Consider the following 12,168-nt stretch of genomic DNA (forward strand, 5'->3'; position numbering starts at 1 on the left):
CTTTAAGCAAGGGCATATATACAAAGACGATCACTGCTGTGGTGTTTGCCGGGGATTTTTTTTTTTATATCAATAGAGGGATAATTGATTACACGGTGTTATAGTTTATATCGATTGATAATTTGACAGATATTAAATCACCTTGGAGATCAATCTCTGGCTGTGTCTCTGAGGCATTTTCTAGGTTAGGTTAGGTGAAATGGGGAGATCCACTAAATATTTTCTTGTTTCCTGTCTTCATCAAAGAACATAGGTCAAGGTCAAGGGCACCAGAAGGAGTCAGTAAGCTAGAACTAGAATCCTTGTTTTTAGACCTGTGGTCACCTAAAATCAGGTAAAGATGGAGTTGGTGGGTGGCACAGGAAAAATGAGGGAGCCAAAGGGGGTAGTAAAAGGGGCCAGGAAATGGTAAAGAGATAGGTTAAAGGCTTCAAAAACGAGAGGATGGAGAGATGGCTTGGCGGTTCAGAGGGATGGCTGTGCCATTATGGGGACTATAGTTTGGAACTCAGCACCTATGCAACAAGACTGGAGTCCACTGCAGGTGTGCAGCCTTGGTGGAGGCGGTCAGAGAGTAGGATGACTGGACTTCCTGGCTTCTAGCCTAGCAGAGAAACAGAAGAACGGCTGATTGTATGGTGTGATAATTTATATCGATTGTTAACTTGACAGGGTCTAAGATCACCTTGGAGATGAGTCTCTGCCTGTGTCTGCGGGGTACTTTCTAGAGTTGGTCTATTGAGGTGGGAAGACCCACCCTGAGTGTGGGTGGGGCCTTCTCCTGTGCTGGTGTTCAGGATGGACGCCGCCTTATAGAAATAGAGAAACAGAGGAGGACACGAGATTCCCTCTTCTAGTCTCTGTGCATGTGCTCACACACACATACAACACACACGTGTGCATGTGTTTTCGCACACACACAAACACAACTCTTTAAAAAAATGTAACACAAAATCCAATTCACGATAATATGAAAAGTGAAAAGAAATCAATCTATACAAAGAAACGCAAGAGAGATACAGGATGACCAGATTAAAATTAATAAAAATAACACACAAAACCAACACCAAGGGGAAAAAGAACTGATGGAATGACTCAGTGTAAGCCTCATGACTTGAGTTGGATCCCCAAGCCCCTGTCAACTTAAGTTCGATCCCTGGAACCTATGGTGAAAGAGAGACCTGACTCCTGAAAGTTGACCTCTGACTTCTACATTCACGCTGCACGAGCCTATGTTCACACACTCATCATACATACACAATAACAATGCACTGGATTAAAAATTTAAAAAAGCTAAAGAATTCAAAACTCATGGAAAGATTAAGGCCTTCTGGGATGCATGAGACACAATTTCAAAACAACAAAAAAGAAGAGTAAAACTCAAAAAGCAAAAAAATCAAAGACTGGCAAGATGGCTCAGCCTTGTTTTAGAATTATGAAGGCTGGAGTTTAGAACCTAGGGTCTGTGTAACAAGCTAGGTGTCTTTCACATGCCTATAACCCCGTCTCTGAGAATGTGTGTGTGTGTGTGTGTGTGTGTGTGTGTGTGTGTGAGAATCACCTGGCCTTGCTGGCTTCTAGCACAGCAGAACAAATTTAAGACTCAATTCTTGGAAAGTCCCTGCCTCAAAAGAACAAGTGGAGAGAAATAGAGGTTACCCAAAGCCCTCTTATAGCCTTTATTCATGTGTACACACACACACAAACACATACTACTAACAGACTAATTGACTGACTGACTAACTAACTAACTAACTAACTAACTAGCTAACTGTGGTGGTTTGAATAGGAATGGTCTCCATAGACTCATGTGTTTGAATGCTTAGTCCAGAGGGAATGACACTATTAAGTGGTGAGGCCTTGGGGCTGGAGAGATGGCTCAGTGGTTAAGAGCACTGACTGCTCTTCCTAAGATCCTGAGTTCAAATCCCAGCAACCACATGGTGGCTCGCAACCATCTGTAATGAGATCTGATGCCCTCTTCCGGTGTGTCTGAAGACAGCTACAGTGTACTTATATATAATAAATAAATAAATCTTTAAAAAAACGGTGTGGCCTTACTGGAGTAGGTGTGGCCTTCTTGGAGGAAGTATATCACTGTGGAATCAGGCCTGATCATCTTAAATCGCAAGCTATGCCCATTGTGACGGACGCTCTCCTGCAGATCAAGAACTCTCAGCTCCTTCTTCAGCACCTTGTCTGCCTGCGTGCCACCATGTTTCCCACCATGATGATAATGAACTAAACCCCTGAAACTATAAGCCAGCTCCAATGAAATGTTGTCCTTTATAATATATACTGTAGTCATGGTATCTCTTCACAGCAATAGAAACCCTAACTAAGAACTAACTAACTAACTAACTAACTAACTTTAAAAATCAAGGAGGTTGTAGTGCAGCAGTTAGATTACTTATGTACTATGCACAGCCCTATGTTGATTGCTAGCATACATACATGGGGAATGGTGGAATACTTCTGTGATCCCAGCATTCTGAAGCTAGAAGGTAAGAAGTTAAAAGTCATCCTTAGTTGATTTGAGGTTAATCTTTGTATGAATAAAGACCAGAACCTGTGGTTCTGCTTCTCTGCCTAGCCTTTGGGATGTCAGAACACCACTGACACACATTCAGGAGAAGCAAAACACAGTCTAAAATAGGGATCCCAGCCCTTGTTTTTCTGGGTGAGAAATGACCGGGGCCGGGACTGCGGCTGTGGGTCTGCAACTCCTGGGCACCCAGATGCCTCTGGGAACTGAGGAGAGTTGAGAATGGGGGCTCCCTTCTCTCTGGGCACCCAGATGCTGCTGGGGACCAAGAAGAGTTGGGAACAGGGCCAGTTGGCCTGCAATGAGCCGGAGTGCTGGTGAGGAGAGGGGAGATCCAGCTTAGCTCAGAGTGAATGCCAGGAGTGCGAAGGGCTGGAAGAAAAGCCCTCTAAGGGAGACTTGGGAGCACTCTATGACAAGGGGTCCCTCTCCCTCACAGTCTTTGATGAAGGAGAAAGTCCTTACTTGTCCAAACTGCTTTATTCATGGTGGATGAGGATGCAGACCACTTACTTAGGGTGAACCAGAGACTAAATACCTTTTGCAGGAAGAGATGCCTAGGAAGAAAACTGCTCGTTTTCATTGGCTAAACACTCGAGACCCCTAGACACATTAGTCTGGAGAACTCTAGGTTCTATGCTAAGTGACTGGTTGTGGTTGTCATGGTCTTTTTAGTGGGATGTTCCAGGACAGGAATCTGGTTGGGAGCTAGTTCAAACTCTTGCCATTCTCAATTAAGAGTTTTATCAGGATTCTGAAATTTGCTGGAACCTTACCGGTTCTACTGTCTGGTGGCACAGTCTACTGCCCCACAAGAACCAGCCTGGGCTATATGAGACCCTGTCTGAGAGAGGAGGGGAAGGGGAGAGGGAAAGGGAGATAAGGAAGAGGGGAGAAGGGAGAGAGGGGAGGAGGGAGAGAGGGGAGAGGGGAGAGGGGAGAGGGGAGAGGGGAGGGGAGGAGAGGAGAGAGAGAGAGAGAGAGAGAGAGAGAGAGAGAGAGAGAGAGAGTTAGGTGAATGTGTAGTTCATTCTTACAAGTGCTTAGGAATTTCCTATTAGACCAGACAAGTCCTGAGAAGGGAAGGTTCCCTGCCTGTGACATATAGGTTTGGAATTCCCAAGACAGAACTCATCAGCAGTTCAATGGCTCTCCTGATAACAGCAAGTCAATTTATACGAATCATTTCCCCCTTTAAAAATACATAGAGCAATAAATAGAGCATGTGCTTGTGGAAAGAGCTTGTTGATATTTGTGGAAACCCGGTACGACTTTTTCTAATAATAGAAATGGACAGGCTGCATTCTTTTCTAAGTTTACGACTTGAGGTCAAGAAATGTAGTCCTTACATAATACCACTTCTAGCAACATCCAACCTCTTTATCAAACAAAAATGAGAGTTTAGAGCTCAAATGGCCCTCATGCCTACTCCCAAAGGTGATCTATTGACTTATGGAAATAGAGCAGAACAAAAATATCTCCCCAGACTTTTATGCAAGTGGCCTCGATCCAGCAGGAGAGGAAATGAGCGGAGGTGCCCTAGAGTAGCAATTTTGAGATCCATCATTTTCTGGGTTTCAGCTGAGAAGTGGGGGAGTGACAGGGTAAGATGACCATTTTGTCTAGGGGTCCTCAAGGCTGAGAGAGGCTTAGGTTTCAGTTGTCTTTTCAGTGAGGGACTTGTGCAAAGAGGAAACGTGAACCAGAACTGTTCCTTCCAGGTTCCTAGAGCCTTTGCGGCCTGTCTTAGCTGTGTTAAATAAAGATCACTCAGGCTAGCAAAATGGCTCAGGGCATTAAGGTGCTGGCGTATGACTTGAGAGTTTGGTCCTAGGAGGCCACGCGGCAGGAGGAAAGGGCTGATGTCTCTAAGCTGTGCTCTCACTTCCGAAATGCCCTTCAGCACACGCAGAATGAATGAATGAATGAACCAATGAAATTTTAAAAAAAGGTTATTTCAAGTCACTTGTTTCCTCTTTGGTCAATCTCTTTTTATAAATTCACGTCCAAATCTCTTGTGCCTGTAATGAGTTTTTTTTTCCAGAGAAAACAGAGAGGTTTTTGGTTTTGTTTGTTTTTTTTTTTTAAAGTGGCTTACTTAACTATTCATGTGCAGTAATGAGGTATCAGTTTAAAGCTGCTCACATTTTAACCTGATAATCGTAGGCGTGTCACCTTTAAATTATTTCATTAAAGTTTTACATTTTAGTCTTACAGCTTATAAATTGATAAGTGTTTTTAATTTCTACCTTTTGTTGTTTGAACTTTGAGGGCTCTTTCCTTTTTTCTTTGCTTTCTATATTTCTTTTTTTTTTTTTGTTTTTGTTTTTTTTAAATTCTTTTTTTTTTTTTTTTTTTATTTTTTTTTTTTTTTTTTTTTTTTTTTCTTTTTTTTTTTTTTGGAGCTGGGGACGAACCCAGGGCCTTGCGCTTCCTAGGCAAGCGCTCTACCACTGAGCTAAATCCCCAACCCCGTTCTTCTTGTTTTTAATACAAGTTCTTGCTCAGTCGACTTGACTGTCCAGTTGGACCTCAAATTTAATGTAATCCTTCTACCTCTCTCTGCCTCTTGAGTGCTGGGATTAGAATCCTCACACTGGGTTCCATTCATTTTAAATCTAGATCAGATAAAACCCTGCCATTCCGTCCCTTCTGCTAAAGCTCCCCCGTTCTCCCAAGGAATGACCTCTGACGCTTAGTGGTGCTTTATTCTTCTAGACCAGCACTGTCTAGGAGAAGCTCAATGTGGGGTGTGGTCGTGGGTGGTGGTGGTGGCGGCAGCTGCTACAGAAGTAATTTTGAATTTTCTACCACAATTTACATTCACATGTTTGTTTACTTCCTTCCAATTGGCTCTGACACACCCATTCCCTACAAGGTCGTGTGAGCACAGCTCAGCTGTGCACTGAGCCTGTTTATACTGCTGGAGTGAAATAAGGGGCCGACCCTAAGGTTGTTTCCTACCTGTTTGCGCCACAGTAGATTTCTACAACAGCCTCTCTCCTCTCTCTCTCTCTCTCTCTTAAATGTGGTGCTGGTGGTGAGGGGCTTAGATAGAGTATTATGGGTTATGGTGACCTTGAACTCTTGCTCTCAAGAGTTCCTACCTCCGCCTCCATTGCTGTGGTCTCTGCTGTGTACCACCCTGATGGGTTAGAACAATTTGTTTATGCCAAAATTGACCATATCATAGCCAAACTCTCAAAGCTGAGGTAGCAGAAGGCTCCAGTGCTCACGGTGAGGGGTTTTGAGGCCTGTCTGCTCTAGGCCTTAGTGAAGGTCTCCGCAGTTTTCACTGTTCCTTCCAACAGTGACATCAACCACTCTCCTCAGGCGAAAAATCTCCGCCACACATGCAGTGGCCTCATCATCCTGGAATTTCAGGGAACGACTATGCAATGTGACCTTTCACTCTGTCCTTGCTTCTTCTTTCCAGTCAAGGTGTCAGAAGAGCACTCTGGGCAGGGCCGACAGCCTGAAGCTAATTGCTCGACAGTAGCCTTGGGATATCTTGTTGGATTGTTTATTTCCATGTTGATCAAGTTTTTAATCATGAAAGAATATGGATCTGCGGGAAAATCATGTTTCCCTGTAGTCATCCAGTGTCCTTTAAGGTCTGCAGCGAGTGCACCAGGGACCATTGATCAAAACGAGGGGAGTTGCATGACACTGTTAACTGAGTCTTGTTCCTTACTGGGAGTCCTGGGATTGGTTCCTGAAGTTTGAATGCTTTAGTGGGGTGTGGTTTCACATGACTTCAATTCTGGCATGAGGCAGGGGGATTGCGATTGTGAGAGCAGCCTGATCTACACAGCAAAAAGACCCTGTTTCAAAAGTAGAATGAGGACAACAGCAAAAACAAAAGAATGTGAAATATATCTTAGTGGTATACACGAGTAAATAAACATCACCAAATAAATAACATTCGAAGACTATGCTAATGTATACTAAAATATTAAAACTAAAAGTTAAAAAATAATGGAAAAGACAAACATGTCGGTGCATACTTGATGTCTAGTGCTCCAGAACCAGAAACAAGAGGACTGAGACCCTAAGGCCAGCCTCAGCTACATGGATACTTGAGGTTCCTGAGTTATATGAGACTTCATCTTAAAACAAAGCAGCAAAAACCCAGCCCAGCAAACATCAAAATATATGGTTTATCTTTATAGTGGAGTTCCCCCATTCTTAGTGCTTCACGTTAATCCCCTCCACTGCCCAGGGGTCATCTCAATGGTTTCTTTGAACTTAGACCAGCCCAGTGCGAATACGACAAGAACCTCACAGGCAGTTTTAATTTTCTACTATCTATATTAAAAAGAAATGGGTGATAGGGCTTGAGAAATTGTTCAGCAAGCAGTTAGATGGACTGCTCACCTCAGTGGTGAAGGCCAGACTGAGCTGAGAGACTTTTGGGTTCAGACTCTGTCTTAGAGAACCTGACCTAAGGTTAAACTCAAGTTAACTAACAGGATAGTGCCTAGCACCAGTTTCCAGGCTACCCCACAACAAGACCTGTGTCTAACACCAGTTTCCAGGTTACCCCACAACCCCAACAAGACCTGCGTCTAGCACCAGTTTCCAGGTTGTTCCCCAAACAAATCTGCACCCCTAAGTTAAAAGTCTACCTCTGCCTAACAACCACCAATCAGGAGGAAAGCAGAAGTTAAGTTTATGGTTTGGTTCCCAGCACCAGCCATGTTAAATAAACATGCTGCTCCCTCCACATCCCCCAATCAGATGTGTACCAGGCTAGATACCCCCTTCTTGCCTCTAAATGCTTGCCTGAAACTAGGCTCAGGGCTCCCTCTTCCTGTTGTGTCAGAGTTGGCTCCCCAACTCAAGCTTGAATAAAGAGACCCTATTGAGATTGCAGCTCCTTGGTGGCCTTTTGGGGTTCACAAATGGTTCCTGGCACAACAGAGCAAACCAGCACCATATACGAAGACACCATCCCAAGAACACCTGAATCCCAGCTCTGTGGGTGGTGGTGGTGGTAAGAGATGGGGAATAGCTCTGCCTTATGGCTTCTGGTATAATAGAGGAAACGTGACTCAAAGGAATAGGCAGAATGATACAAGAGGACACCAGATACACACACACACACACACACACACACACACACACACACACACACACACACACACACACAGCAACCGACAAACAGAAATTAAAATAGAAATGAGTGATATTAATTTTAAGCGTTTATTTTATTTAACTTGAAGCACTGAAAAATCTATCTTATCATCTTAATATGGAACAGATTTTGAAAGTCACTAGGGAGAGTTCATACACTTTTGCTGTAAGTCTCACAAATTCAGTGTGCATTTTACCTTTATAACGTATCTCGGCCCTGACTGGCCACATCTCAGGTGCTCAGCTGCGAAAGGAATCACACATTCTATCTAGCTTGTCTAAAGGATTTACAAGCTGTAAGCCTAGATTGGGTGGGATTTGGATCTATTTTAACTTACATCCCAGCCCTCTTTCCCTTGTTACTTGCTGTTTCTTCTGGCCACTGGGTAGTCGTGGCAGGTCCCTTCTCTTGGCAGTCTCATCCTCTCTTGGTCACCTTTCTTTTCTCTTACTTTCTCTACATGCAACCTCCAGCCATGTAACAGAAAACCTGCCTACCCATTTCTATCTACTGCCCAATTGCAGGTTTTATCTTTTTGACCAATTAACTTGGGGAACAAAGTTGCATAGCAACCTGAGGATCTCCTTGTCCCTGAGGGTCTCTTTGTGAGGGGGGCAACCAGATCTTGGGGGCTAGTATTTAGCATTTGAATACAAAGCAGTACCAGACCGGGGTTGGGGATTTAGCTCAGTGGTAGGCGCTTGCCTAGGAAGCACAAGGCCCTGGGTTGGGTCCCCAGCTCGAAAAAAAAAAAAAAAAAAAAAAAAAAAAAAAAAAGTACCAGACCAACCCCCTACGCTCAGCAGCCACTTGGGACTAGGGGATTTTTCTGTGACCCACAACACACCTCTCATAAGTCTTTGTTTATCTGTCAACCCACAAATGAGCACATATTATAACTTCTCACTTTCTTCTTGGATAGCACACTTCGTTTAAATAGATGTGTAGTTTAGGTGGAACAAATGCTATGTGTTCTACTAAGCCATTTCCCTAATCACAGATATTTCATTTTTAAATGCTTTCTACCAAATGCCTTTAAATGCTGTTAGAGAGTAGAGCTGTCGATGTGAACTTGCTCTGTCAAAGAATGTGATACTTTAAAAAATACTATAATTATAAAATGATAACATGTTTCAAACAAATAGAGCAGTAAGTATATAGCTAGATGTATGTATTTTTCATGACAGTTGTGTTAGAAAACAAACAGAAATTTTGAGACAGTGTCTCCTGTTTCCCTGCTGGCCCTGAAGTCCTTTAGTAACCACTGGTGACCTTGGACTTCTGATCCTTCTGTCTCTGCTTCCCAAGTGCTGTGGTTCGCAGATGTGCACCGCCATGCTGGTCTTTGAAGCCGGTGCTTGGCCCATGCTGGACACTCTACTGAGTTACACCCCAGTCCCTAGAAGTCAAAATTTTTATGTCAGCATGACCCTTTCAATTTGGGTTTTACTTTTTAAATTGGGTTTAAGAATCCAGTTAAACTGATGCAAGGGTGCACACCCAAACTGGAGCAATCAGGAGGCTGGTGCATGAGGAGCAGAGCTGGAGACCAAACAAAGCAAAGCGGAACCAGATTAAGCAAACCACAGAGGCCAAGCAGTTCCCACCAGTTTTCTGATGAAATCCCAGCGATTCCTATGCACACATGCTCACACATGCATGGGCACAGGCATGCATGCATACATGCCCACATGTCACACACAGAGGAAAATATTTCTTTTAAATCTTAAAAGAATATAATTTTATTTAACCTATATTAGCATATTAGTGAGTCTTCCCAAATATTCAAATGATTCATAAATGTAGAGCTTCAAGGATGGAGAGATGTTTCAGGGGTGGAGAGCCCTAGGTTTAATTCCCAACACTCAAACACCCTCCTTCATAGCTTGTCAAATGACCTCTTCTGATGTGTGTGAATCCATTCAAGCTCGTGGTACATGTACATACACTAAACACTCACACACACACACACACACACACACACACACACACACACACCTAGATAAATTATGTTTTCACAAATATACAAAAGAGAATAGAGTTTCAAAATAAAAGTTCTCTTTCGCCAAAGTATTTCTCCACCAAATACTTTGAAGAATCTGGATCTGGATTCTCTCCATGGCATTCAAACATACCAGCACGTGCGTGGAAATGTGTTGCCGTTGAGGTGTGGTGATTGTACAAAAATGGGTTTCTGTGAAATGGGTTATTATTCATTTACTTGTATTTCTTAAAAATACTTTGTCACATAATCTCAATGAAATACTGATATTCTTCATAAATATACATTGTTATTATTATTAAGCAGGTGGGCATTGTGTAAAGACCCAAATCCAAGACTATTTAACATAATATGGTCTACACTGTATACAGACGTTTCTGCCATGGGCAGGCAGCTTAGGGATCAGCAGCTGTGGGAGGTCTTAAATTGGAGTGTAAACAGCACATACAGATGTACGTGTGTGTGTGTGTGTGTGTGTGTGTGTGTGTGTGTGTGTGTGTATTCTATTTATTGTATATCACAAGACTGAGTGAAACATTGTCAGATCCTAAGGTATGGAATGCTATTAGTGTCTACTTTTGAGATAAGAGTTATTTTGTAATAAGCTATATAAGACAGGATCTGGACTAGGGATTTGCTGCTATAGACAACACATTTAACCTGGAAACTGAAAGTTATGAGGCAGCTCTGGTAGCCATCAGAGAAAAGTATCCTAAGAAAGGAACCGGCCATGGAATAGATACAGGAACCAGGGGAACACGGGATATCCTATAAGCAGACAGGAAGTCAGTCTGAAACAATATATAAAAATGTACTCACACACAAACATATAAATCTAAAACATTTAATAAATATACAAACATAAATATATAAAGATACATATACAATTATAAAAATGTAAGTATATAAATATACGAATATAAATAAATATATAAATTTATAAAAATAAATATGAACATAAAATGTGTGTGTGTGTGTGTGTGTGTGTGTGTGTGTGTGTGTGTGTGTGTGTGTGTGTGTATGCTAAAATCCCAGCTGCATATGTAGCACAGTTTAGAGAACACCAGGCATTCGTGAAGCCTGACTGGATCCTGAGCACAGTGAAAGCACCAGGAGGCAGCACACACCTGTGATCCACACTGGTAGAGGAAGAAGGATCAGAAGTTCATGACCCTCTTTGACTGCAAGAGCAATTTCAGGCCGTGACCCAGCTCTCTGCCTCCAAATGGGTGTGGGGTATCTTATACTTGCTCAGACGGTGACGATCCAGAAATCGTACCCCAACAGCATTGTCCTCAGCATCTTTAGGAAGACACATGGTTGCTTTATGTATCTGGTTTGTGGGAATGAAAATGCCCTCAGAATTCACAACTGCTCGAGAAACACTTGCTTGGACAGCATTCTACCCTCTAATTGCCAGGTGGGAAAGTAGTCATGTCCAGTTTCCCACCTTACACAACCCCCACACCTCAGGAGGCTCCGTGGACAACTGAAAGGTGGATCTGGGTATGGAGACGCTTGGCTTCAGCTCTTTAAAGATCTCTTCTCACCAAGCATTCTGGGCCAGCCTGAAAGTCTTCCCACAGACCTTGATGCCATAGAATACAAATCCACCTGCCTGGGGTTGGAGAGATGGTTTAGCAGTTGAGAGCACTGGCTGCTCTCTTAGAGGACCGGCGTTCAATTCTCATCACCTACACGGCTTACAACTGTCTGTATCACCGGTTCCAGGGGACCTGATATCCTCACACAGACAGACATATGTGCGATAGTTCAATGAGTGAAGATGCTTGCCACCCCACACTCCATGATCTAGATTTATTTCTTTCCCCTCCTCCATTCTAAGTATGGACGGCAGTAAACATTGATTAGAAAGATGTGAGTTGATGGCTTCCAGGAAGTATAACAAAAGCCGTGTCCCCTTTTCTCTTGTTCCTCTTGTTCCAGGAACTCCTGGCTTCTCCAGTTCGTTCTCCTTTCTGGAGTGCAGTTTACTCTCCCATAAATCAAGAGGATTGGTCCAGGTGCCAAAGTCCCTTAACTCTCCAAATGTCTGAAAAGCAGTGCTGTCCCAAGGCCTAGAGTCACACCTCAAGTGAGGATCTTTGCTGAAGCTTGGAAAACTGCCCTAGCACATGAGGGCTGCTCCCACTTACTTAGGCTCTCCTTAGTCTGTTTATACCAGTGAGTAGATGCTATCTAGTGGGTGGATTGGAGAACTGGAGAACTCAGTTTTCACACAGAACAGGTGAGAGTGTGGCCAGGAGATGAGGATGGGATTACAAGCCAGATTTGTCTTTATCCTTAAATAGCTCTGGGAGAGTCCATGGGCAGCAGAGCACCAGAAGGAGAGACTAACAAGAAGTCACTTTCCCTTAAGTACAGGTAAGAAGGGACATCTGTACAGCCTTATGCTGAAGAGAAAGAATCAGGATAGTGCTTCAGTTTCTGTACCATGTGGAATGACATTGAAGATGATGTGGG

The sequence above is a fragment of the Rattus rattus genome, chromosome 9 (genome assembly GCF_011064425.1).
Source record: "Rattus rattus isolate New Zealand chromosome 9, Rrattus_CSIRO_v1, whole genome shotgun sequence".
Classification (NCBI taxonomy): Eukaryota; Metazoa; Chordata; class Mammalia; order Rodentia; family Muridae; genus Rattus; species Rattus rattus.